We start from the raw sequence: 25,962 nt of genomic DNA, 5'->3' as shown, positions 1-25,962 counted from the left end.
GAACAAATAGCTGCTAAGTGGTCAAACAAAGATTCAAAATAGCTGCTCTAACATGACATAAAAGCCTTGGTTTCCTGATTTGATATAGGAGCCAGTCTGCCTTTTAAGATGGTTTTCACCAAGAGCTAATAATAGCTATCATTTACTTAGGGTAGTGTAGTTGTGAGTGGTATGCCCTCTGGAGCCCTGCTGCCTGGGTTCAGATCCGGGATCTATCACTTATGACCTGGGTAGCAACGGACAAGTTATGTAATAGGGTATGTTGTTGCACAATGGCCTGAGAATTGCTTACCCTTTACGATACAATTTGCCATCAAGAGGAAGATTTTATTTTCCTTAGATCTTGACTCTGGGCTGGCCTTGCAACCTGATCTAATGAACAAAATAGACTGGAAATGACACTATATTGATCCCAAGGTCAGGCCTCAAGACCCCTTGAATGCTTTACCTTGCCATCACCGAGTGAACAAGTCCGGACTAGCCTGCTAAATAATGAAAGATCACATGGCTCTTTCACCCCAGTATTCCCCGATGACAATGAGTGGATGCCAGAAAATGAGTGAGGCCATCATAGACAACCCAGCCATCAATGAGCCAACAGCTAATTTCAGATGGGTGAATCAAGCCAGTGAAGATCAGGTGAGCCAGGCCCAGATCAGCAGAATTATTATTTTTTTACTACTAGATTTGGGGTTATTTGAAAAGAGCCACATGATACATTTAACTTCTCTATACATTAGCTGTCTAGTATGTAAAGTGGGAGGCATAATAAAGCTGTGAGGATTAAATGAGTTAAGTACATACATAAATACTTAGAATAATACCTTCCTTACATAGTGAGCTCTGCTCTGGTTATCCTGTATAACAAAAAAGATGGTCTAAAATGACAATGATTAAATATTATTATTTCTCAAGGTTCTGAGGGTTGACTGGGCTCAATTAGGTGGTTCCTTCTTGGGCTCCCACATACAAGTGCAGGCAGACAATGATTAGGGCTTCAGTCATCTTGAAGACTTCTTCACTCATATGGTTCCTGGGATAGAAGATTCAAAAGTTGAGGACTGGACCAACAAGAGCTCAGATATCTTTATCTATCTATCTATCTATCTATCTATCTATCTATCTATCCATCTATCTATCTATCATCTATCTATCTATCTATCTATCTATCTATCTATCTATCTCCCTCTCTCAGATCTCTCCAAATGGTGCCCTTGTATCAGCTAGACACCTAACTTAGCAGCTGAAGACTTCCAGAGTGAACACCCAAAAGAAAGAAGCTACACAGCCTTTTCCATGATAACTATCCAAGTTCGAGGGGAAGGGACATAGATTCCATGTTTGATGACAGGGGAATTAGAGGATTTGCAGATATGTCCTATGATCCCCTTACATATACCCATAATCACATCATTCTCACAGCCACCCTAATAAGGTGGGTAACAACACTCTACCCATTTCCTTTATTATTTGAGGATTTATTTTTTATACAGTTTTGGTTCTCAGCAAAATTGAGAGGCAAGTGTAGAGTATTGCTTATAAGCCCCCTGCCTGACACATGCACAGCCTCCCTCATTATCAATAGTCCCCACCAGAGTACTATCTTGTTACAGTTGATGAACCTACATTGACAGTGGACATTGGGATATCCATTTTCAACATAAGGGAAACTTGCCTTGGAGACCCTAAGGTTTTTTTTTAAGATTTTATTTATTTATTCATGAAAGACACAGGGAGAGAGGCAGAGACTCAGGCAGAGGGAGAAGCAGGCTCCATGCAGGGATCCCAAAGTGGAACTTGATCCCGGGACTCCAGGATCACGCCCTGGGCCAAAGGCAGGCACTAAACTGCTGAGCCACCCAGGGATTCCCCCCCTAAGTTTTTGATGTAGAATGATAACCACCCAGCACCTGAAATAACAAGCAGAGATGGGGAGGCAGATATTAAGGGGAGGAAATTAAGCTGTGGCTTAACCTAGCCTAACCTGACTACCCCAAAAATTGGTACTGAAAGTGGGGTGCTCCCTAGTAAAACTTAAACACGTAGAAACTCAACTGAAATAAAATCTCCCTCAGCCTGGGTTCTGAGTGACTAAGATGAACAGAAAATGTGGCATGAGAAGAAATAAGTGCTTTTGGTTTAAACTGCTCAGATTTGGGATTTTATTTTTTGTTTTTTTGGGTTTCTGGTTTGTTTGTTAACTCAACATAATCTAGCCTACCTTGGTTAATATACTATGTTCTTAAGAAAGAAAAATAAATAATAAGAAAGAAAACTATGTCCGTTCTTGGAATAAATTAGTATATGTGAGGGAGCTGTATCAGCTATCTACTGACGTGTAATAAACCACTCTAGATCTTAGAGGAATGGGCTATATATAGGAGCCTTCTGGAGTACTGGAAATGTGTTGGGGAAGTACTTACATCAGTGTAAAGATATAAATAGAGAGAAGCAGAAAATACATATATAAAAATAAATCAAGATGAAATCTAGATATAGGGACACCTGGGTAGCTCAGTGGTTGAGCATCTGCCTTCAACTCAGGTCATGATCCTGGGGTCCTGGGATCGAGTTCTGCATCAGGATCCTTGTGGGGAGGCTGCTTCTCCCTCTGCCTATGTCTCTGCCTCTCTCTCTGTGTCTTTCATGAATAAATAAATAAAATCTTAATTAAAAAAATAAACCTGAGATTTACTTTGTGTATAAATAGAAAATAAAATGGAAAAAAACAATAAAAATAGAAAAAGAAAAAAGAAACCAGAAAAATAATAGAATATAATAGAATAATATAATTAAAAAGAAAATAAATGAAAATGAAATAAAATAGAATAACAACCACCATAAAATAAAAGAGAGACAGTAACAATCTAAATCTAAGTTGACAGGCCATCTCAACATGGAAGGAGCCCAGGAAGAGGAAGAGAAAGGAAGTAAAGGTATTCTTGCTCTAACTATTAACATTCCCAGAAAAATATGATTAAATATGTGTATTAAAAGTGTAAGAATAAAATATCTTTTTCAAGGCTCTAGTATAGGTGAAGAGTTCATAAATTGAACACAAAAAGAACTAACCATAAAGGAGGAGTTAGAAATTGTGCCACATTAAAGTGAAGTATCCTGTTCATCAGAAGACACAAAACTGGAAAGATATATTTTCAACACATATATCCACATATAATTCATATCTAGGATATATAAGGAACTACTATAACACAGTAAGCAAAGAGGCAGATAATAGAAAAATTAGCAAAGGTCACACAAGAGGATATCTAAATGGCCAATGAACATGAAAAAACACCCAAGTTCATAGTCATCAAGGCAATGCATCTTAAAACTATAATGTCATATTATTATACCCTCACCATAGTGACTAAAATGGAAAAAAGATGAAAATGAAGTGTTGGCAAGGATGTGGGACAACTGAAACTTTCCTATTCCAGCTGAAGAGCATAAGGAGTATAAGATGGTACACCCATTCTGGAAAACTGGTGGTAAAACAGCTCTACTAAACCTACTAAAAGTCTACTAAAGCTGAATGTACACAGACTCTATACTTGCAATTCCACTGCTGGGTGTACATACCCAAGTGAAATGAGTCATGTACTCACTATGAAACAGGTCAAGCAGGCTCATAGTATCGTTATTTATAACGGCAAAAAAAACAAACCAAAAGGACCATAAATAGCCAACAGTAAACTGGGTAGTTAAACTGCAGAGATTTATACTCTGAAATACTACATGCTCTAGGCTGCACAGCAAAAAGGATGAACAAGTTGTGGCTGCATGAAATCACATGGATAAATGTCATAAACATATGTTAAGCAAAAGAAGCCAAATACAAGAGTATAATTGGATTTACATAAAGTTCACAAATCAGCAACACTAATCTAGGATGTTAGAAGTAAGAACAGAGGTTCCCCTTGGCAGAGGGATAGTAACTAGGAAGGATCTCAGGAAAGAGACTTCAAGTAGTTAAGCTTTCACGTTTGTTCTATGTTCCAGTTACACACAGGCATTCAATTTGTGAAAATTTATTTGCACACTTTTTGTTAAGATTTATTTATTTATTAGAGTGTGTGTGTGATCTGGAGGAAGGACAGAGAGAGAGAGAAGGAGAATCTCTAGCAGATGCCCCTTGGGCATGGAGCCGGACACAGCTTCCTCCAAGGACCCTGAGATAAAGGCTTGAGCTGAAATCAAGAGTCATTTGCTAAACCAACTGAACCACCCAGGTACCCCTGCAAACTTTTCTGTATGTGTATGTTTAGTTGGATACAAGGTTTATTTTTCAAAAAAATAAAAATGAAATAAGCGGCACATAAAAAAATAAAGACAAATCAGTAAAAGAATAGTAGTTACGATTTCCAAACCACTAAAGAAAAGAATTGCTCAAAGAGGAAACAATAAATCAAACAAGAGTACAGAAAAGTGAGACAGAAAAATAAGAAACCATAGTAATTTGATAACAAAGAATTAGAAATATATAATGAAATTAGGTCCAAATATAATAGAAATTATAAGAAATGTGATTGAATAAAGATCTTCTATTGAAAGGCAAAGTTCTCAAAGAATCTGATGAAATAAATACTGTCTACCTTTATGCTGTCCACAAGAGACCTAGGACATTGGTACAGAAAGTGTGAAAATAAAGGAAAGAAAAATAGTATTGTAAATCAACACCACCCAAAGGAAAGCAAGTATAGCAATATTAATTTCTGACAAAATTAACTGTGAGGCAAAACAAAACAAACACCTTCAAAAAGAGAAAGAAGATTTATTATTGATTATAAGGTGGGATCCACCAAAAAGTTAACAGCTATGAGCCTCTATATACTTACCAACATAGTTTCAAAATGCATAAACCAAAACTGAGAGAAATACAAGCAAAACTTGATAAATCCACAATCATTATGGGGGATTTTCACACAAAAATCAAAGTGAAAAACAAAAACAAAAACAGGCTCTAATGCCTTTAATTAACAGTCACCAAACTTGATTAGAGAGAGAAAACTCTTCAGAAAATACAGATTATTTTCAAATATATATGGCAACTTGACAAAAAAAAATTTACCACTTAGTGGTCTAGAAAGAAAATCTCAATACATTCTAAATCCAGAGGCCATCTTTCCTGACAGTAATGCGATTGACAGAAATCAACAAGAAAGGGCTTTTGGAAAAAGCCCAACCAGTACGAATACATGTATTGGATATTTAAGAATCCCTCATATTGTACAGCTTTACTATTTACTGAAATCCATTTTATGGATTCCTCATTTGCTTCTACTCATTATCTTCTCCCCAGTTCACAGTTCTGAGACTGTAACCAAGACCTACCACTTGTGCAAGTCACAGGACGAGGGTGTATTCCAGCTGAAATTAAAACAGATCTTACTTCCGCTGGTTCACTAAATCTCACTTCTTCCCACAGAGGCCTCCAGACGTGTCAGAATTGCCAAATCCCTGTGAATTTAGGGTATCTATGCCTCAAAACCATCATCTTTGATGAAGAAGTCTACATTTAGGTACCAACTCCTATTTATTTGCTTCTGTTACTAAAAATAAAAGTAAATCTCACAAAATTACTGAGTAAACCCCAAGTTTAGCTATTAAACCTTTACCCTTTTATCAAAGATTCTTCAAAACCGTGACCACTTTGTACCTTTAGTGAAGATTTTGTCTGTAGAGAGCCACAAGCTACATCTAAGCACAGATACTCTTTCCAACACTTGGCATACCTCTTAATTTTTCCACATTTCCAGGTTCTGTTCTAGTGTCAAAGGCCATTTTTCTGTTTCCCCCCCCCTCCTCTTCCCATTTCCCACCTTGAAAGCCTTCATATTAAAGTTATTTCCCAAGCTCTGGAGAGGAAATAGGATGGTATCTGTCCTTTTAGACACTTTGAGGAGTTCCCTTCCACACATCCACTTGCCTTCAGAAGGCAGTCTAAAAGGACAGTTTAAAAGCTTTGCAAATAGCTAGTGACCATGACCTCTTCCATTTAGTCTCAACGTGTAAGGCCTGCATTAGTCTCTATTTTTATACAAAAGCAACCTACTGTCTTTAGGTTTTCTTTTCTCATTTTTGTTTCATTCACTTTTATTTTCCATCCCTTGTCATTTTTTTTTTTTCATTTTCTACATTCATCTGGGCAAGAAATCAGGAAGTAACTAAGGGGAAGAGAGGCAAGGAGAAAAAGATTAGAAACAAGAAAAGGTGATTATTGTAAGAAGTATTTAGAGAAAACAGGTAATGTGGGGCAAGAAGAGTGGAGAATGGGGTTTTGTATGGATTTTACCGCACGAAATGGAAAGAGAAGATACAAAAGAAGACTCAAAAATCAAAGTGAGAGTAAAGCGAGCAGAAGAGTGGAATGGGGTTATGATCTATTTGGTGGCTTGGTCATAAGTTTCTAAATTGTTACTACTGGACAAACTGCTGGCCTTACCAAATGGTGCCCATAGAAAATGTTTATTCTCTGGCACATAACAACCTGTAACTTCTCATTGCATTTGTTACTGAAAGTTGGAGCTTCTGATTCTGCTTACTTTAATAGAAACAGCTTTGACACAGATGAATGGTAGATTTGATTGGGAAAGCAACCAAAACAACCACTCGTTTCATCTCACATGCAAATCTTAGCACTTCACTGACAAAACCATACTGTTTTATAATAATAATAGCATCTAATGTAGCATACATCGGAAACGATATTTCTCTTTGAAGTGTATCAACGCAGTTTTTTGATGCTGGAACATACCTGCCTACACACCTTCTTCTTTCCTTTTCTTCTTATATTCTTGAAATGGCTAGTGTATGCATACCTTGGTGTTCCACCCTAAAAAATGTATCAAAAATAAAGGTAAATGGAGCAGCCTTATTTTGTGTACCCTTACTTCAATTGTAGTTTTAGAGGAAACAAATAAATAACAACGTGATCCAATTTATAATTGTAGTGAACCTATATTGTTTTTATATGCTAGGCGTCTTTTATTTTCTGGTAACAACACCCCCTTCTGCCTTGGAAGAATTGTCTCTCTGCTCTACCTCATTCAAGCAGAATACATTTCTCCTCTGTTTACCACCCTTCACTGCAGGGTGGGGCATTGACCCAGACATCACCAGTTTGGTCCTCCCTATTTGATGTATCATAAAGGAAATCATATATGTCATTTTATGTTATTCGAATGTTCATGTTTAATTTGCTTTTCTACAATAAGCCTCATAATTTTTTTAAATGTTTTAACACTCAGTAGTTTTTTAAACAACCAACCACGTGAGAATTCACAATAGCAGAAAAGTTAATTTTTTTTCTCTAATTCTTATAGATGCTGAACAGCTTGAAGACACCTGCTTCAACCAAGAGAAGGTAACTCTGGCTTAATAATAGCACATTACTACATGGGTTTGCCTGGGGGGTAGAAGGTATTTATGAATTAGTGGCCCAAAGTGACAGAAGTATTACCAATCTGAATTAGAAGAACAGAAACAACAGGTGAGCTACGGATTCATGTTTTGTTACACTGAACTATATCTATACTATATACTCTGTATGTATGGTTATATTGGACTAACAGGATGGTTAGAATTCAATGATACGGTTTTCAAAACAATCTTTCACAATTAAAACATTTGGACACTCTATTTCAACAAATTCTTTTCATATACAATTCAATCTTGAATAGGTGGAGAGATTTCTTACATCATTTACTTATTCACCCAGAAAATTGCCTAACAGTCATATGACTGGACATATCCACAAGTGGTCACTGGATCCCAGAATTTACAAATGTAACTGTGCACCAAGTCATCTGTGGAATTAAAAAAAAATTCCAGATCTTGCCCCGCCTTTATTTTTAACAAGTTCCATGAGTGGTTCTGATATACATGAGAATCACTGGTTTAGTCCATCTCTTTCCAATTTATTCATCTTGAATTTTGAAAAATTAAAATTACAGAAGTGTGAATGCCTGTAGTAAGAATCATCTTCTTACTCATCATGTATTTCAGTTTAAGAACACAAAGCCTCTCCCTGATTATTATAAGCTGTTGAGACAATTTTACAGGTGTGACGCCAGTTACTAGAGCACTTGTGTACAGGCAGCAGGGCTCCATTTTGTATGATGGTAAAACAATGAATCTGATGCACCAAGTGTTTCAGCCACTCCTTCAGTGTATATTGCTGGGTAAATCTCACTTTTTAAAAATTGTATTAGTTCTAGGGTGCCTGAATGGCACCATCAGTTGAGCATCCAACTCTTGGTTTCTGCTCAGGTTGTGATCTCAGGGTCCTGAGATTGAGCTCCGTGTTGGGCTCTACACTCAGCACAGTCTGCTTAAGACTCTCTCTCCCTCTGCCCCTTTCTCTCCCTCTCTCTCCCAAATAAATCTTTTTTAAGAAATGTATTAGTTCTTTCAGATCAGTGAATACCTCTTAAGGAGTTTAGCCTCCATGGTCAGGGCAAAAAATCTAACATTGTTTCCCAAAACATATTGAAATTAATATTTTGAGAGTAGTGAATTATTAGAAATATGGCCTCCAGCAGGATGAAAAAAAGTGGAAATTCTCCCCCACTAAGGAGAAGAGAAACTAACTAGGAGAATGCATAGGCAGGAAAACAATCCACTTACATCTGGGGCAAAACTCATCAATCCCTTGAACCCTCCTTCCACCCACATCTACACTGAAATCAGTCCCCAATCATACTGCATTGTTTCTCACTCCAATGCCTTGGAACAGGCTGCTCCACACTCCTTGATGAGGTACTGGTTTTTAAGACCCAGCTGAAATGAGACCCCTTCTGTGGCGATTTCTTTGGCTCTCCGCCTCCCTCCCTTGCCCCCCCCAAATTTCAGTTCAGCTTCCATGACAGCAGTGTCACTATTTAGTTTCATGACCACGTCCCCTGTTTTGCTATCAGTTACACCAGGGCATTTTTGTATTTTCAATTCCTAGCTTGGCATCTGACATCCACAAGTGATGAAGAAATGCTCATTCAGTAAATATTAAATGACTTATCTAATTAAATTCCCATTCTATTGTACCTAATCTACCTCTTAAAGTGGTAACCGAAGAGGGGAAGATGTCCCCTTGGGGTCCTTGGCATCACAATAAATCACCTGATTTTAAAGAAGCAATAGACCTAAATCATCGTCTGGCAGCTGCATTCAGCAACTTGCCAACAGAATTCTGTGACTGGGTTGCTGTGGTTTGGACCCAGGAAGAAACAGAGGAGAAACCTCGGTGGAAAATCCAGAACTGTGGAACCAGGCGAGCCAACTGTTTCAAAACAGAGGATAGCCAGTTGTACTCCAGCAGTAGGTATTAATACTGCCCCCAAACCAAGAGGAAGGCAGGCATCAACGGGCAAAGACAGAGCCATGGATCCAAGAGATAGTCACAGAGACTAGGGAATGAGGAACAGTATATCTAGTACTGAGAGATTATAGTAGCCAAGACTCTTGAGGTCCAAGCGATAAAATCCGAAAGCAAAAAAAAAAAAAGAAGAAACAAGAAAAAGAAACAAAGAAACAAATAAAAAAAAACCTGACACACACACAAAAAAGGATATGGAAGCATACATGTCCCTCCTCTAGGATCCCAAAGCCCCCTATGGGCTTCTTTATAGTTTATCATATTGTCTGTTTTTCCTTCTGAGCCCCTCAAGCAAAGCCACTTCAACTCATTTGTCTTTTTGTCTCCAACACCCATCAGGCACCCAGTGTATTGTCTGACACTTAATTTACACTCCACATATTTCAGCCATTGAACTGGCCTCTAAGAATGGAGAAGTGTCTCACTTCTCCCTCCCAAGTCCTAGAGCTAAAGACAAGATTTTAACCCAATGTGTTTTGCCACCTGAGTTTCAGGCTGCTTCGAGAAGTTCCTTAATCCTGTCATTATGAGACATTTCCCCCTTAAATTATATGTGAATACTGCAGTTTTATATGGTGTAGAAATAAAGGGATATGGGTAGAAGAGGGGAAAAAATGCAGAAAGACTACTTTTTCTTAGTAATGATACATTCAAACAGTGTTTTATCTAGTGCCTAAGAAAGTAAAAGCTTATTCAATTACACTGTGGCTTTGAAATGAAATCTGCTGCTCTACTGACTGCTCATTGCTCCAGACAAGCTTCAGTGTGCTGGCTGATATTTGGTGCAGTGACTCCGATACAGTGTAAGATTTCTGAGTGGCAGAATGGTATCAGCTTTGTGCAGAAGTTAGCTGCAATTTTACTGAAAAAAAAAAGTTATCTGTGGAGATTGAACAGTTACTGCATATGCATAAAAATGCCCCAGCAAAAAGCTGTAAGGTATCTACTTTATCAAATTGACTTACACAATAGAGGGGAAAAAAATCCAGCTTTTATTCCAGCCTTATAGATCATTAAATGGGCACTATAAAATATCATTGCTTTCCTTTCTTGCTTTTTATCACTACCAGGACAGACATAAGTTTATCCTTAACAGTAAATGGACATTCTGTCCTATGGCATTTCTTCACAAGGAGAATGTCAAATTCTTACAGTTATCTCCTGATTTATGGCACATGTATTTAACCCATTGATTGCCTATTACGGCAGACAGAGGGTTTGGATCTGTAAAGTAAGCAAGTCATAGTACTGGCCTTATTTAAGGAGTCAACTATGAAAAAACAAAATAAATAGTACCCATATAATACTATAAGCGCTATGATAAAGATTTTACAAGGTACCAACATTCAGGGAAAAAACCCTCTCACCTTGCCCATGTGGGAGGATGAGAATTAGGGAGGGCTGAGCATGTTAATAAGGAGATGTCATGGGAAATTTACTGCAGTACGTTGGGAATTTTGAAGGTACTTTGGGGTCTCCTAAGCTCAGTAGGTTTCTATTAGAATAGTAAATTAGTAAAATAAAAGTTGGTTGTTGAGTGTAAAAGCTACATAATCCTGAGTGAAATGAAGATCTGAAATTGACTCATTTAGCATGAACTATACCCACAGACTGAACGAAGCAGACCAGATAAATGAACAATTAATTCACATGAAAGCAAGGTCCTTTAACTCAGTCGCCATTGAAATTATTTCTCCAGACCTCAATCACCTTCATTCCAGGTTTACTCCTCTCTAAAGACCTAATCTAAAAGGTGATGCACGTTTAGTATATAGGCATTGATGGCATTAAAATTCATAAGCTTTAAGACACAAAGGTAGTAGGAAACCCATATGTACAACTTGAGACATCAGGCATAGCAATGGTTGAAAATAATACTCTTTGGAAAATTGTAAAAGTAGTGTATCTGAAGGATGGGCAATATGATTTGTTTTCCATTATAGCCCAAAATACATAGCTATTTACTCTGTGATCCAGATCTAACTACCAGGCATAATGGAGGTTGGGAGAGGGTACTACCCTGCTCCCATTGACAGAACTTAAGGACATTTTGTGACTGCGAGAAACAAATATAGGAATGAAGATGGAGATTTTTCCTTACTGGAATTTTCTTTATTTTTCTTTCTGACAATAATTTGGTTCTCAGTTCCACCATCTACTGAAAAGGATTTAAGGATCGCTTCTTAGCATCCTTAACTAAAATGATTCAAATGTGAAGTAGGTCCTAAAACAAATCTACTTTCTGAAGAAGTGGTTCTGAGCACCAGATGTTCCCAATTACATAGACAGTTACATAAGATATATTCAAATAAAAAAATTAAGAATAACATATTCTAACTTAAAACAATAACATGTATTATATAGTACTCTGAAGAACTGTATATTTGAAAGACATGTAAAAAGATACTGTGAAATGAGAAAGTCTTACGATGTTACAACTGCAAAATTATAGATTTTAAGGAGATTCCAATTTCATGTTTTAGATTAAAAATTCTAGTTATGCCCAGGATTGTTACTGTGGCTTTGAGGTGGAATGGGAAGCTCTGAGACATACCAAAGTGGAGGGGTGTGAGCCACTGGGCAGTTTTATTATATGAGCACCACATGTTCATTGTAGAAAATACCAAGTGGCAAAATGATCAAAAGGATATACTTATAACCCCATGACTTATTAGACAACAATTATTAGTAAGCTTTTGAAGTATATTTTCTAAATTTTAATTGCAATAAAAGAATTATATCTATATACAATGGTTTAAAGTACCTATTGTAGAATCTTCAGATTGCTTCCAATTTGTCTGTACCATAAGTAATTCTACAGTGAACATCTTTGTAAATGAATCTTTGCACACATCCTAAATTCCATTAGGATACATTTTTAGAAATTGAATTGTGCAGACAAGCAATGGACACATTTTTAAATGTTTTCAAAGTATTGCCAAATGTTCCTACAGAACATTGGTATCAACAGAATATGATCCTGCTCAAGTCCACTCATGGATGCTAGTTGCTCATCCTATTGATGATGGCTAGCACGCATCCAAGGATTTTTGGATGTTCCAAAGCTCACCACAGTGGTTGAGAAGAAGGTTCACTTCCCTAGGCACCCCTTTCTTTTTCCTGAATAGTTACATATGGTTATCATACAACTTTTTTCAGGTTTCTCCAATCGGTTCACAGCAGTTTAACACAACTGAGAGTATTTCACTTATTAATTGGCATTAGATAAGCTATAATTCATGCTAAATCATGTGTGAGATTTCTTGATGAGAAAATTTATATCAAGAACAGAGTTTGAATGATTTGGCATTTAAACACTAGCACTCATACACTGAACCATTTAGATTATGCAAGAGCTTGGTTCAGGAGAGAGATGCTTCAAAAAAACTTTTGCTTCTCTTTGAGGCCAGTACTTGATGTTTAAATGGTCATTTCATTAAAATCAATGAATTTGTTAATTTCCCCAGCCACAGAGGAAAATGTTGAGAGGAAAAGTCGATTTTCAATCTGTGGGGAAATGATGGCAGTGCCACTTTTAACGACCGGTGACAGCAGTTGTCTTCTGGAACACCTGGGCTGTAGTCTCCAGTTAGATTCCTTCTGCTTCTCTTTCTTTTTTTTTTTTTTTTAATGGTAAAAATAAGAAATTACAGAGGCAATTCTTTTTTTTTTTTTTTTTTTTTTAAGGCAATTCTGTATAAGGAAAGGAAGGGATTCAAAAAGAGATGACTTCATCTTGGAGCATCCACAGGACGCTGAGGAAAGCTCCCAAGCACTTGAAAAGAAAATCTCATTTCGCAGACATAATAAGAATAAATCCTCTTGGAAACAGCTTAAGACGGGGGTAGGGGTGATGAAATCACATTTTTAAAGCAAGAGCTCTGAAACTTCCATGTCTTCAAAAAAATAACAATTTTAAGGAACTGAAGTGAATTCAGCAGGTGGAGATTGCATGACTTCCTCTTATTGTTTTATGGGCTTTTAATTATGGTAAGATCTGCTGTCTGACCTCAAAGTGCACAGGTTCTACCATCTTGGCTGTTTGATGAGACATTTGCTCATCATGTACATTACAGCCCAAGGACACAGGACTGAGCTGGATGCTCAGCTCTTGTGGCTAACTCAACCAATGTAACTGTCCTCTGATTTTCTAGCCACAGTTCTTGCATCATTCAAGGAGCAACCTGCCAGATCGCAAATGTATTTCAGGCATTTTCTCTTTACCAAAAGGGTTCTCTATTTTCAAAATCTCACAGACCCCAATTTCAGCTTAAGCTCTCAGTCATCCTTCAAATTATATTCCACCAAATTAAATTTTAATTCCTAAATCCTCCAGAAAAAGTACCTAAGTATCAAATTGTATTCCACCAAATTAAATTTTAATTTGCTCAATCTTCCAGAAAAAAAGTTTCTAAGTATCTAAAAGTATCTCAAATGAATAACAATTCAGAATCTTCACACATTCGCTTTTTAAATTTAGTATTAAAAGTAACACCCACATAAAGTAAGCTCTTTTGTACCCAAATTGTTCATAAAAATAAATCACAAATATAAAGTTTTTCCTTCGATGAATCAACTGTTTTTTATCTGCAAAATTGCTTTTGCTTCCTTATAGCAAAGTCAAGGTAGTCTTGGGGGGAAAAAAAAGATAAAAACAGCAACAACAACAACAACTGTGTTATATTTGTTTCAACAACCTATGAAGGAATAAGACATCATCCCTTATGTGTATATCATGTTAAAATATATAACTTAAAGCTATTAATTAGCTATTAGAGCTGCTAACAATTCTGTGAAGCATGATTTTTCCCATTTTACATGAGTAAACAAGCTTGGAGATGTTAAATTATACACTACTGTGTGACAGTCATATATGAGCTCAGATATGGCTCTACAACACACAATAGCTGATGTGTCATAAAAGCTATGTCACAGAGCCTTCTATCTGATATGGCTCCATGTCTCCATGGTCACCTCGGCATTCCTCTAAAAATGAGGATGGAGTTTAGAAAACACCCCAGTACTTCCTTTTCACCCACTTGTCTCTTTATAAATTTACTTTTTCAACACATAACAAATGCTTATTTGATACTGTGGAATCAAAATGATAAATCATATAATCATGAATCCTCAGTTCGGTGAGCAAAGTATACATATTTTTTTTAATTAATTAAAAGAGCCTAACATAAGTATTGTGATGGCAGAAGAGCCAGTGTGCTGTGGGAGCCCAGAGAAGAGAGAAAATATATTAAAAAGACAGGAAAACCTTCACCAGGAAGACACCACTTTTGTTGGGTCCTGGGGCATGAGTAAGAGTTTGCTGGTATTTTCAACCGCCATTCCTTGCCTCTTAATTATTCAGCATATAATCAGATTCCAAATAGCTTTTGCAAGTTGTGTCTTCTTTATGTAAGTTAAAAATTATAAATAGTTTCAATGGCTTTCCTCTGGTTATCTAAAGGAGTTGAAGTAAAATCACCTTGTCCTATGGAGAAAGTATTAGAGTTCTTCGGGCAGTACAGTTGAATGAAAAATAAGAGGCTCTTACAGAGAAGGCAGGGGGCCCTCATTGTGAGCCAGAGATTTGAGGGGTTTTGTTGTTGTATGTTTTGTTTGTTTGTTCATTATTAGCAAAGCCTAGGCTTCCTCAGTGTCAGGGGAGTTGTCTATAGAGTTAGGACCAAGGACTGCATCAAATCAAGGCAGGATAAGAAATGTAGTTTCTTTAACGAAGTTGTATTTTTGCTCTTTCTATCTCTTTTGCTCTACTAAGCATTTACATAATGTCTCTTGCTTGAAAAGGGCAGTCTTTCTGTGGGTCTACAGAGAGGGAACTCTAGAAGATGCAGAGACGGCATCTCATCCAAGGTTTTAGGGCCTTGCCATGGGCTTTGCAATGTAGGCGCATAATAAATGTAGGTTCTACCAAACAGAAGGTTCCAACCCAAGCTCCCTCCTTTCAGATTTTATTTCTATTCTCAGACGGATTTGCCTCCTCTGCCACCTATTGGCAGGAGGAAACATTGTCTGGCTGAGCTCACCATAAGCGTTCAAACCTCAGCTCAGATGAAGATAAGTAACCAAGAAACTGGCATCACCACACATTATCTCCTCCACCATGACTGTTCTAGGCTAGAAGAGAATATTAGTGGCAGGGGTAAGTTTTGACTTTGAAGGATTAACAAAATGGTTACTTCTCTTTGCATCTCATTTATAGTCCTCACTGAGCATCCTCTTCCTGATTGTTCCTCCCATAAGTGCTTCAGCCTCCACGAGTCTTTGTTTCCTCTTATATATATCAAAAGGAGATAAGGGTATTTTCACCCCAGCTCTCAGTGAGTTTTGGAGACAAATGAGATAAAATTATGTGCCCACCGAATTATTTATACCCTTTAATCCCTGTCACCTCCTCTCTCTCAAAAAAAAAAAAAAATCCTCACAAATAGCTATCACATTCATTTGCCTCATTTTCCAGAGGAGACAAGGCTCCCAGAGAAGAAATGTTCTATGATGTGTGAGCGAACTTGAAAACACAAATCACAGATCTATCTCTATGGTTAGCACTGAGAAGTTGCTTGAAGACCCAAGAGCTACAGCCGCTCACATTTTGTATTTTTACTGTGGCTCTTATCCCATGCTGAGCTATGGTGCGTGTGTGTATGTTTGTGTGTGTGTGTGTGTGTGTGTGTGTGTAACTTCTTGCAGAAATGCATCTCATTATCTGAACAGTACAGTGTACGAGTGGGTGCTTTATAAATGCTAAATGGATAAACTGGTGAATAAAATAACATGACAGATTATTTTGCACAATACATTTACTGTGTAAATGGGTGATCTGAGGCCCCAAATGTCTCAGTAATTTGTTCAGTAGAACCGAGTAAATCAGAATTGGGGCTGGAAGGCACTCCGAGGTCTGATACTAGGCCTCTTAACATTTTCTTCCATTGTTCCTCCCTTCCCTTGGAATTCCAGATTGCCTCAGTCACAAAGCACATTGGTCTCCTCCAGTTCCCTGAAGTTCTGGAGACTGTGATACTTGCTTTCCCCAAAACCCAAATGAATCATCAATGGCTGTGCTAGAATGTAGTGGAAGGTGCTGCAAGAGAGGAGGGCTTAGTATAACAGCAAATGGGAAAAACAAACAAACAAGCACAGGTGGAAGGCAGTCAGTTTGGTTTGTGTGGGACCAAGCACAGCAAATATGATGATCTGTGCTGGATATAATTAACTTCAGTCTGGAAAATTCTGGATAAGTTCCAGCACCAGGAAGACAACATATTTGGATATTGTTGCTTATAAGAGTAAAGATTAATTAAAACTGTGCAGGTGGTTTACTGCAACATATTTCTACCATAGGAAAGAAAATTCTAGGAGCATCTCTTCTCAAACATAGACATATCACTTGTGTAAAGAAACAACTTTACCATATGTATAATGCTAGTGACCACTCAGGGACGCTGGGTTACCTTTATTTCTGAAAGCAGCCTGTCCTAACACACAAAGGAAAACTAAACCTGATACATTTTACTGGTAGGGGCACAAATTTACTATTAACAATATTTAAGGATCAGTTTGGTTACTGTTTATACATCTCCTTGAGCACAAATTATGACATCAATTATGGTTATATATAGCATTGTGATAAATACTCTGTGCTTCATTTCATCATCACAACAGCCCTATGTAATGGATTTGCATTACAGATGAGAAGCTGAGGTGCAGAGAAGTCAAAGGCTTTGCCTGGGGATGTACAGACAGGAAGTGGTAGAGACACACACAGAATCTAAACTAACTGAGCCCTTACCCTTAACCGATAGTCTGTCAATCCAGCCTTGAGTTTCTGTTCCCTGTATACTGACTTATCCTTTCCAGTGGATTTGCAAGCTCTTGGAAGTCAAGGATCAAGTCTCACTGTGTTCCCTTCCAAAAGAATTTGTCATAGTGCTGGGCAGGAATGTATCCAGACACAGATTTTGCAAGTCAGTAGATAGATAAATGGATGGTAGGGAGAGACAGACAGAGAGAGAAGAAAAGTACAATTACTTGGAGAAAGGGGAGTGGGTGGAGAAGAGAATCAGCGAACTAGCAGAAGGAAGAAGAAAAGATATTTCAAATTTAATACTTGAGTTCTAACATAGCAGCCAAGTAATAAACTAGTAATAAGACATATCCTTGCAGAGAAATAGCTAATATCTCTCCTGATTTACACTTAAAAGGATTTATCGCTCTTCCTTCCCTTGTAAAGCAATGTAAGATCAACAGGATTAGTGGCATTCTATTGTACTCTCTGCAGAGTTTAATGCCATTTCAGGCTGTTAAAAATTTATAGAAACAAATAAGAAAGTCCAATATCAGCTGAAGCTCTAATCCCTTCAAAGTAAAGAATAGCTTCTAGGTTACCATTTGCCTTGCAAATGTAAACTCAAGTGATTTCAGTTTGCAGATGACAAAACTTCTTGAACCACCACTGGAGCAAGCCTGGCCTGGCATATGTGGAAGAGTGATGGAGACAATGGGGTGTATCAGTCCATCCTATTTTTTATTATTAAGTCTATAAACATAGGACAAGGAGGAGAGAGGTAAGAATAAGATGATCCTTCTTCTCCAAAGATGAGACAAAATTGGAGATAAACTAAAACTGCCCTATGAGCTTTAAACTACAAAATCATCCCATCAGAATAGATAAACAAAATCCCTTGAAGGAAGCACAATGGCCATTATATTTGTTCATTCACCCATTTGTGCATTCATAACATCAGTAGCAAAATGTGTCTCTCAAAAAGAAGATTCATTAGTAATAGAAGGCTAAAAAACCAAACGTTTCTAGGATAGATATGCATGGCATCCCGTCTATGGAGCAGAAAATCTGTCCTAAAGACCCTGACGTGTCTGGTCTACCCAGTCATGGAAAGTGATGCATCGGGTCATTCCACCATGTGATTTACTTGATTCACTCTCTTTATCATACATCACAGAATCTAAGGCTCAAAGAATCAATTCAAAGATGCGTTTTACTCTGTATACCACTAAAGAAGAAATAAGCCATGATAACACTATGCTATATAGCTTTTGAATTTCTATTACCTGTATACACTTGACTTATCCCTTCTGCTAGACTGCAAGCTCTTATAAACCAAGGATCAAGTACTCTTATCACTGAGATTTGTTTTTATATTATTCTAAAGCAAAGTGCTAGTTTAGGCTTTTTTTCAGATATCTTCGTGTTGCCTGCTACCCCCAAAAATCTACTCCCACCTTTCTCCATACTGTGTTCTGACCGAGAAGGCTGATGTGGATAGGCTACCTCAGCAGGTCTCAAAGTGTGCCCAAACCCCTGGGCTTCCTCAAGACTTTGGCAGGAGCTACACAAGGTCAAATATTTTTATAATAATACTAGGACATTATTTGCCCTTTCATTATGTCAGCATTTGAACTGATGGTAAAAAGCAAAGAAGGGCAAACTGCTGGAGCCATAGGAGGAATTAAGGCAGTGGCACCAAACTGGACTAATAGTCATTGTATTCTTCACTTGCCAACCACTCTCAATTTAAAAAGGGGGGAGTTGGGTACCTGAGTGGCTCAGTGGTTGAGTGTCTGCCTTTGGCTCAGGTCGTGATCCCGGGGTCCTGGGATCGAGTCCCACATCAGGCTCCCTGCGTTAAGCCTGCTTTTCCCTCTGCCTATGTCTTTGCCTCTCTCTCTCCATCTCTAATGAATAAATAAATTTTTAAAAAAAAATAAATAAAATAAAAATTTTTGTAAAAGCTGATTTCATTCAAAGAAGTCCATGATAAAACAGCAAAAACAATATTGATTTTGTTCAATCTCCATCTTTGTAAACATATCTTCTTTTTATTATTATTTTATTATTATTATTATTTAGAGTGGGAGAGGAGAGAAAGAGGGAGAGGAAGACAGAATCTTAAGCAGGGATTGGATGCAGGGCTCAATCCCAAGACCCTGAGATCATGACCTGAGCAGAAAACAAGAGTCGGACATTTAACAGATCGTGCCCCCACCGGCACCCTGGTGTCCACATCTTTTTAATATCCCATGTAATGAAATGAGAATATGCGTGTAAGTTTCTGCTGCATACCAAGTTTTGATGACTGTCCCTAGGAGAAGCTTCTACAAACCAGATTCGTCCTCATCACTTTTTGTCTAAGAATCACTAATGTTCTTCTTTTCCATCCTTTGTGCCATTAAGGCCATGGTGAATTCACATTTCTTAAAAGGGTTATCTACATTGGTTTCCAGATTTTCTCCCATTTTGCAAGCTTTAATGCTGGCAATTTTTTATTTTATGCATATGCAAATTTTAACCAGCCACATCTCAATTGCTGCCTGGCCAGCATGAATGTCAAACACCTTTGTCTAATATATATCATAATTTTGGAGCTCTTAAAACCTGATAATATATGTGTCTTAGATTTAATGAAATATGATAGTTTAATTCCATGCTCAGCAAGCCACCTTCTAATTATTTGGCTTCACATGAAGCTTCATCCACTCCCAAATCCTTCCATTATTGCAACATTGGTTCGTTCATTTCACAGATGCTTAGAAATCCAGATCGACTTGTCAAATCAGAAGAAATCTGACATTCCTGGTTCTAGGGGAAAAGAGGAGTTACTACTAGTCCAAAGCTCAGTCACCAGCTTACACTTGGCATGTTTAACTTTCACTCTGGGACTCCTCTTCTGTGAGCTTTAAGGATGCCTGGCTCTTTCTGGGGAGACCCAGTGGATCTCCTGTCCTAGCCACAGCTCAGGTCCCTCATTGGTTTGTTGAACCCTCAGGTATCCATACTCAGGGATTCCTTGATCCCTCTCTATCTATACATCCTAGTCCTGGGACAGATTCCACAAGAAGAGTCTGTCTTGGAATTTTTATTGTGTAATCTTTACTTCTCATTCTCTCTGCTTTTGGGTTTTGTTTTGTTTTGTTTTGTTTTAACAAATCTGCCATTCTGGACAGCCAATACCACTGCTCCTCTTAATTAAATTTACCCTGTTTACCTCAGGCTTTCTCTTCATAATCAGTTTGCATTGCAGCTTTCCAGCATCAGCAACCTTTCTCCGTGTCCCTCTAAATCTAAGATGCAGAATTCTTTTTTTTTCCCAATTTTTGTCAATACATTCCTGGTCCATCCTAAAGCCGTCGTCCTCAAGGCCCTGTATCTCAACAACACACATAAACTCATTTCTCACGTAGGAAGAAAGGGATATGGCTATAGTGCACTCATAATCCAAATTGTTTTTAACATTTATTCAGTGCTTCCCAGGCCCCAGGAATTATGATGCTAAGAATTATGCATGATTTTATTGTGTAACCCTAGAAAGAAAGGGAAAACCCCTAATAGTAGACGCTGAGCCCTAGAGAGGCTGATATTTCACCCAAAGTCATATAACTAATAGATCCAGTGGCCAATATTGAGTCTGTTTCTGGCCGCGGAGCCTGAACTCTAGGCTTTCGCCCCTTATTTACTGAGCACCCGCGTTGGGCGAGACGCTGTTCTAGGCGCAGAGAAGAAAGAAAAGCGGGGAAGACGCTGTCCCTCGTGTCAGTGACGTGTGTTCCAGAGGGTGACAGCAGCCCCGGTGCTCCCAGCGCTGGGTGGGATGCAGGCTGCCCTCTGCCAAGTCCGCGCCAGCCCTGCGGGAACACGGAGGATTCCAGCCGAGGACACCGGGTGGGGCCGCGGGGGCAGCTGGCACTCGAAGCGCACCTGGGTGATGGGCTGGGAAAGGAACACAAAGTAGGCCGAAAGCCCGGGGCTCCAGGGGCAGGAAGAAAGGGAAGCCGGGAAAGAGCTGTTCATTAGCGCCCGCCACCGCGTGGGATCTTGCTTCCTAGATCCCCGGTGGGTCCCGGGTGAGAACCCAGGCAGCCCGCGCCCGCCCGCCCGCCGCAGTGGCCTGAGGACTCCTGCCCTCCGGGCGGCCGCAGCGAGGCCCTCTGCCCGGGCGCGGGAGGCTGCCAGCGGCTTCCGCACGTCCCCGCGCCACCCCCCCCCCCCCGCCCCCGGCCCACGCCGTGTCCCCACCTGAGCTCCCGGCTGCGGGCTGCGGCTCGCTGTCACCGCGGTCTCCACGCTTGCGGGGTCTCAGCGAGGTGCACGGCCCTGAACGATGGAGCTGTCGCCGCAGATGGTCAGAACAAGGGGCCCCGCAGGCTCTTGGGAGCCAGAGGTTAAGAAAAGAAAAAGGAGGAGGAAAAGAAACCCCACCTGGCAGCCTCTGAACGAATTCAACCCCCCTTCTCAGCTGACACAGAGAATGTAAAAGATGGGCATGCCTCCCGGGCTGGGCACGGTCCCCCCCAAGTACTGCCCCCACCTTGGTCTTCTGCCCACTGCCAGGATCCTGCACGGACTTCCCGGCAGAGTTCCCTGGAGCCCTGAGAGTACTAGGTTCTGATTTCTGCACTAATCAACACTTGACTTTGAAAATAAGAGAACCAATGCCCCAAAGCCTTGATCGAGATAATACAGTTACTTAACACCAAAGCTGACAGGTAAAACCCAGAATTTCCTCTCACTGCAGTGATTTTTCCGGCTAAACCGTACCTGTCAGCCTTGTAAGTGAAGCAGGAGCTTACGGGATTAGCAGAGAAATCTTAATGCAACATTCAGATGGCCACAGATCTGCTACAAGGAATCAACAAATACACATCTCTGCCTTCTTGCTTATGCGGGCTTGCCACCCTCTAGACAGCAGTCATTTGATTTTGTTTTTTGATATCCAGCTATATTCTAGGAAAGGTTGACATTCTCTCTCAAAGATATATAAGGTACATCAAGATAACAAATTAGAGAAAGAGGATAAAGAGGAAGAAAAGGGATCCAACAGTAAGAAGGTAAGATTGCCATAAAATACCTAGCATGAAATACTACTTGCTGGTCAGAGAAAACAGCACATGTGCCTCCAAATTTTCTGACAGCTAATATTCTTTCTAGTCCGTCACATGATTGTGCTTCCCAAAGATAAAATCAAACTATCTGCCAAGAAGAAAAAACAATAGCTTTTCATAAATAAAGCCAAAAGTTTCACTGAAGAGATTGGGCGTCATGTGATGTAATGAGCCAGGCCCTTAATATTGTCCAATAGATTTTTTTGATCTTTGCCTGGTGATTACACAGCATGATTATGTCACTCTTTGACTCCTAACTTGTGCACAACAAAGCCTTGGGGAAACTTGAAGCTTTTTCAAGGGTTCCTGAAGTAATGCCCATAAATTAATTCTATAAATAATTACCTCACTCATCAATGTATGAAAAATGTTCAATGATTTATAGATGCTGCTGATCATAAAATACATTTAATTTAAATTGGGCCCACGATTTGTGAAGGTTTATTTTCTCATTCTCGATTTGACAATGGACATTCAAAGTACGCTTATTGTCACTGGGGTGACAGTAGGCAAGGGGCTCCACATAACTTTGTGATGTGGAGAAGAACGCCAGCTTCAAAGCAGAACCAATACAATATGGTTATTTGCAACCACCATTCTGACTGGTGGGTGCCAGTGCTGTACCAGTTGTCAACGATCAATGTTCTTGATTTTAATAAATACTAATTTTATTATTTCCCTTGTTAAGAGAAATTGGGAAACACTTATCTGGAGGACTTAACAGATTGTCTCTCCTACGAGCTTCTTTCTGTAAATATGTCATCTCAACTAAGACTTTGAATAGAGGACAAGAGAATTCGGATTTGTAATTATTAACAATTACAGTTGTGGCACTTTTCTCTCGCTACTCATTTGAAATCGTATGTTTTAACTGGCAGCTGAGCTATAGGATCCATTGACATCCTTTTGTGAAGTTTGAGAAGCCTAACATGGATATCCATCTCTCCTCCTTTCTAAGAAGGGATTCAGGCATTTTGTGGGAACAAAGTTGAATTTTTATTCATCTTTCTACCTGTATCTCTCTGCATCAACTCCCCAGGCTGAAGGTAGTCCATATTGCAGTAGGATGACTGCCTCAGCATTTAAAAATATCATTCATGGAATGCCTAATTTTTAGTCATGTTATTTCCTGCTGTTTCCTTCAATGCAAAATATGTGCCAAGAGCACAGAGTGAGGTGACTTGCTCTGTAAAATGATTAAATATGAGCTAATTAAAAAGTAGTTGCTTTCTGCAAGCTGTTTTTCATTTTGGCATACCTGATCAGTAATCTTTCTCTTTTGTAGTAATTAGATGGCATGTCAACTCGTCAACTAAGATCCCTCCTAGATCATGAAATTGAAAGCACAACAGCCCTATATATATATATATATATATATAAAATGTTCATCCCAATGCATTATCAGATGATAAGAAACTAATTAAAATGAAGGAAAGTCAGGACATAGCCAGCCATGCTTTATCTCACTAGAAAAGCTGGCTTATTTGATAAGGGGCATCCTTACTCACTTTGAATCTTGTGGAATATTATATTCCAGACTCTATACAAACATCAGTAGTTGAATGTTGGGGAAGAGAAAAAAGAAGGATTTTTGAATTGATTTAACCAACTTTTTGTTCACAAACTGAAAGCTGATGGAAGATCAATAAAAGTGACAAATAATTCTATATTATTCCCGATAGATTTCTCCATGAAATGAATAGATCTCTATAGAATAGTAATGGCTAAACCCCACCCCCTCCTTATGTACACTAGTAACCTGAGAAACTCAGACTTACAGTTTCAAGAAATAAATGGGCCAAACTTTAGGCCTAACCAAATTGTGCCATACCTATAATTAGCTAAAGGCAAATCAATCAGCAAGAAACATGGTCCACCAGCCAGCAGTGTTCTCAACTTAGAACTGGCGCAGGCAGTATTTCCTAGGTAATCTATTTAGTTTGAGATTCATGATCACACACACTGAGGAAAAATAGTGAGCCGGGGATTAAGTAACTTGCTCAATCATTTCTCGGCCTTTTGGCTAAGATCCAGTGTAAGTAACTTGCTCAAAATGGATCTCAGAACTTTAGGCACAACTTTTATCTTCTGGAATATGGTCAATGGCTAAATTTCCAAGCAATCCTAGTCTTTCCAGGCCTCCTGCCCTTGCTTTATCAAAAATACAGCATCACTGCAATGAGCTACCACTTCATACCATTAGGATGACTATAATCGAATAACAAAACAAAACAAAACAGAAAATAGCAAGTGTTGGCAAGGATGTAGAAAAATTAGAACCATTATGTATTGCTAATAGGAATGTAAAATTGTGCACTCTGTGTGGAAAACAGTTTTTGGGTCCCTCAAAAAATTAAACACAGAATTACCCTATGATCCAGAAATTTTACTTTTGGAGATATAGATAGATAGATAGATATTGAGTTGAAAGCAGGGACCTGAAAGATACATGTATACCAGTGTTCTTAACAGCATTCTTCACAATGGCCAAAAGGAAACAACCCAACTGTCTATCAACAGCTGAATGGATAAATAAACTGTAGCATATCCCAACAATGGAATATTATTTAGCCATAAAAAGGAATGAAATTCTGATACACACTACAACATGGGTAGACCTAGAAAACGTGCTAAGTGAAACAAGCCAGACACAAAAAGACAAATATTGCATGATTCCACTTACATGTGGTAACTGGAATAGACAAATTTGTAGACACATAAAATAGAATAGAGGGTACCAGGAGCTAGGAGGAGGAGGGAATAGAGAATTAGTGTTTAATGGGTATAGAGTAGCTGTTTGGGAATGAGGAAAAGTTCTGGAAATGGACAGTGGTATGTTTATATAATTTTCTGAATGTACTTAAATGGTACTAAGTTGTACACTTTAAAAATGATTAAAATTGTTAATTTTATGTTCTGTATATTTTACCACAATTTTTAAAAATATACAGCACTAAAAGCCACTCCTGAATCTCCGGGCCCCCCATACAAATCATGATTCTATTAGCATTCATTTCATCCAATCTTAGGGCCACTGAAAGCACCCCAAGAATCTCTGGAACTGCCTGTCCTGGGTGAGCCTGGCAAATCCCCTATGAGAACAAGCATGTCCCTGAGAGGAAACTCTGTGATGCCTCCCAGGCAATGGTTTCGGGAGGCCACTGGGCTCCTGGGCTCCACAGTTGTAGAGCAGTTATTTTGAATCAATAGCGTGGATTGTGTATTGGCAAGAATTGTGTGACTATTCAAATTCAATGACTTTAATTAGGTTATAAGATAATTAGGTTATGAATATGCACCTGATGAAAAATTTAAATCTTTAAGACACTTGACTGTTACTGCTTGAAAGCATGGAAATTTGAAACAATTGGAACACCTAAACCCCCCCAACCACCATCTCCAGAAAAATCTGACCCAGAAAAATCTGACATTATCCATCAATAAATAAAAGCCTCCACCGAAGAACTACATTGACCTAAGCTGAACAAGTCTTTAGTCATACCCAGAAGGACAGGTAATGAGTGCCTAGATCTAAAGGAATAGTCTCTGCTACTTTCCAATCCTGTGGCAGTTAGAGACCAACCCCATCCTTTAGACCAGTGACCGCTCCATCACATCCTTGCCCCAGATAAAACAATTATAACCCTCCCTAATTTCCCCATTTCTCCTTTTCATCT

General features: G+C 38.8%; 2 long non-coding RNA genes across 2 annotated transcripts in view; one reads left to right on the top strand and one right to left on the bottom strand.

Annotated features, from left to right (window-relative positions):
- Positions 1 to 822: 822 nt before the first annotated feature.
- On the bottom strand, positions 823 to 14,933 carry LOC111092998. The gene is made up of 3 exons (XR_005380255.1): positions 14,853 to 14,933; positions 6,758 to 6,835; positions 823 to 1,033 (listed from the first exon to the last, which is right to left on the bottom strand). It is a non-coding gene; the product is annotated as an uncharacterized LOC111092998 (long non-coding RNA).
- Positions 14,380 to 25,962, top strand: part of LOC111092997 — a 43,039-nt gene continuing 31,456 nt past the window's right edge. Inside the window, exon 1 of the long non-coding RNA XR_005380254.1 lies at positions 14,380 to 15,530. This is a non-coding gene — a long non-coding RNA (uncharacterized LOC111092997). The remainder of the gene's footprint in view (positions 15,531 to 25,962) is intronic.

The sequence above is a fragment of the Canis lupus genome, chromosome 28, assembly GCF_011100685.1.
Source record: "Canis lupus familiaris isolate Mischka breed German Shepherd chromosome 28, alternate assembly UU_Cfam_GSD_1.0, whole genome shotgun sequence".
In the NCBI taxonomy this organism is placed as follows: domain Eukaryota; kingdom Metazoa; phylum Chordata; class Mammalia; order Carnivora; family Canidae; genus Canis; species Canis lupus.
This window is presented reverse-complemented; position numbering and strand designations above follow the sequence as displayed.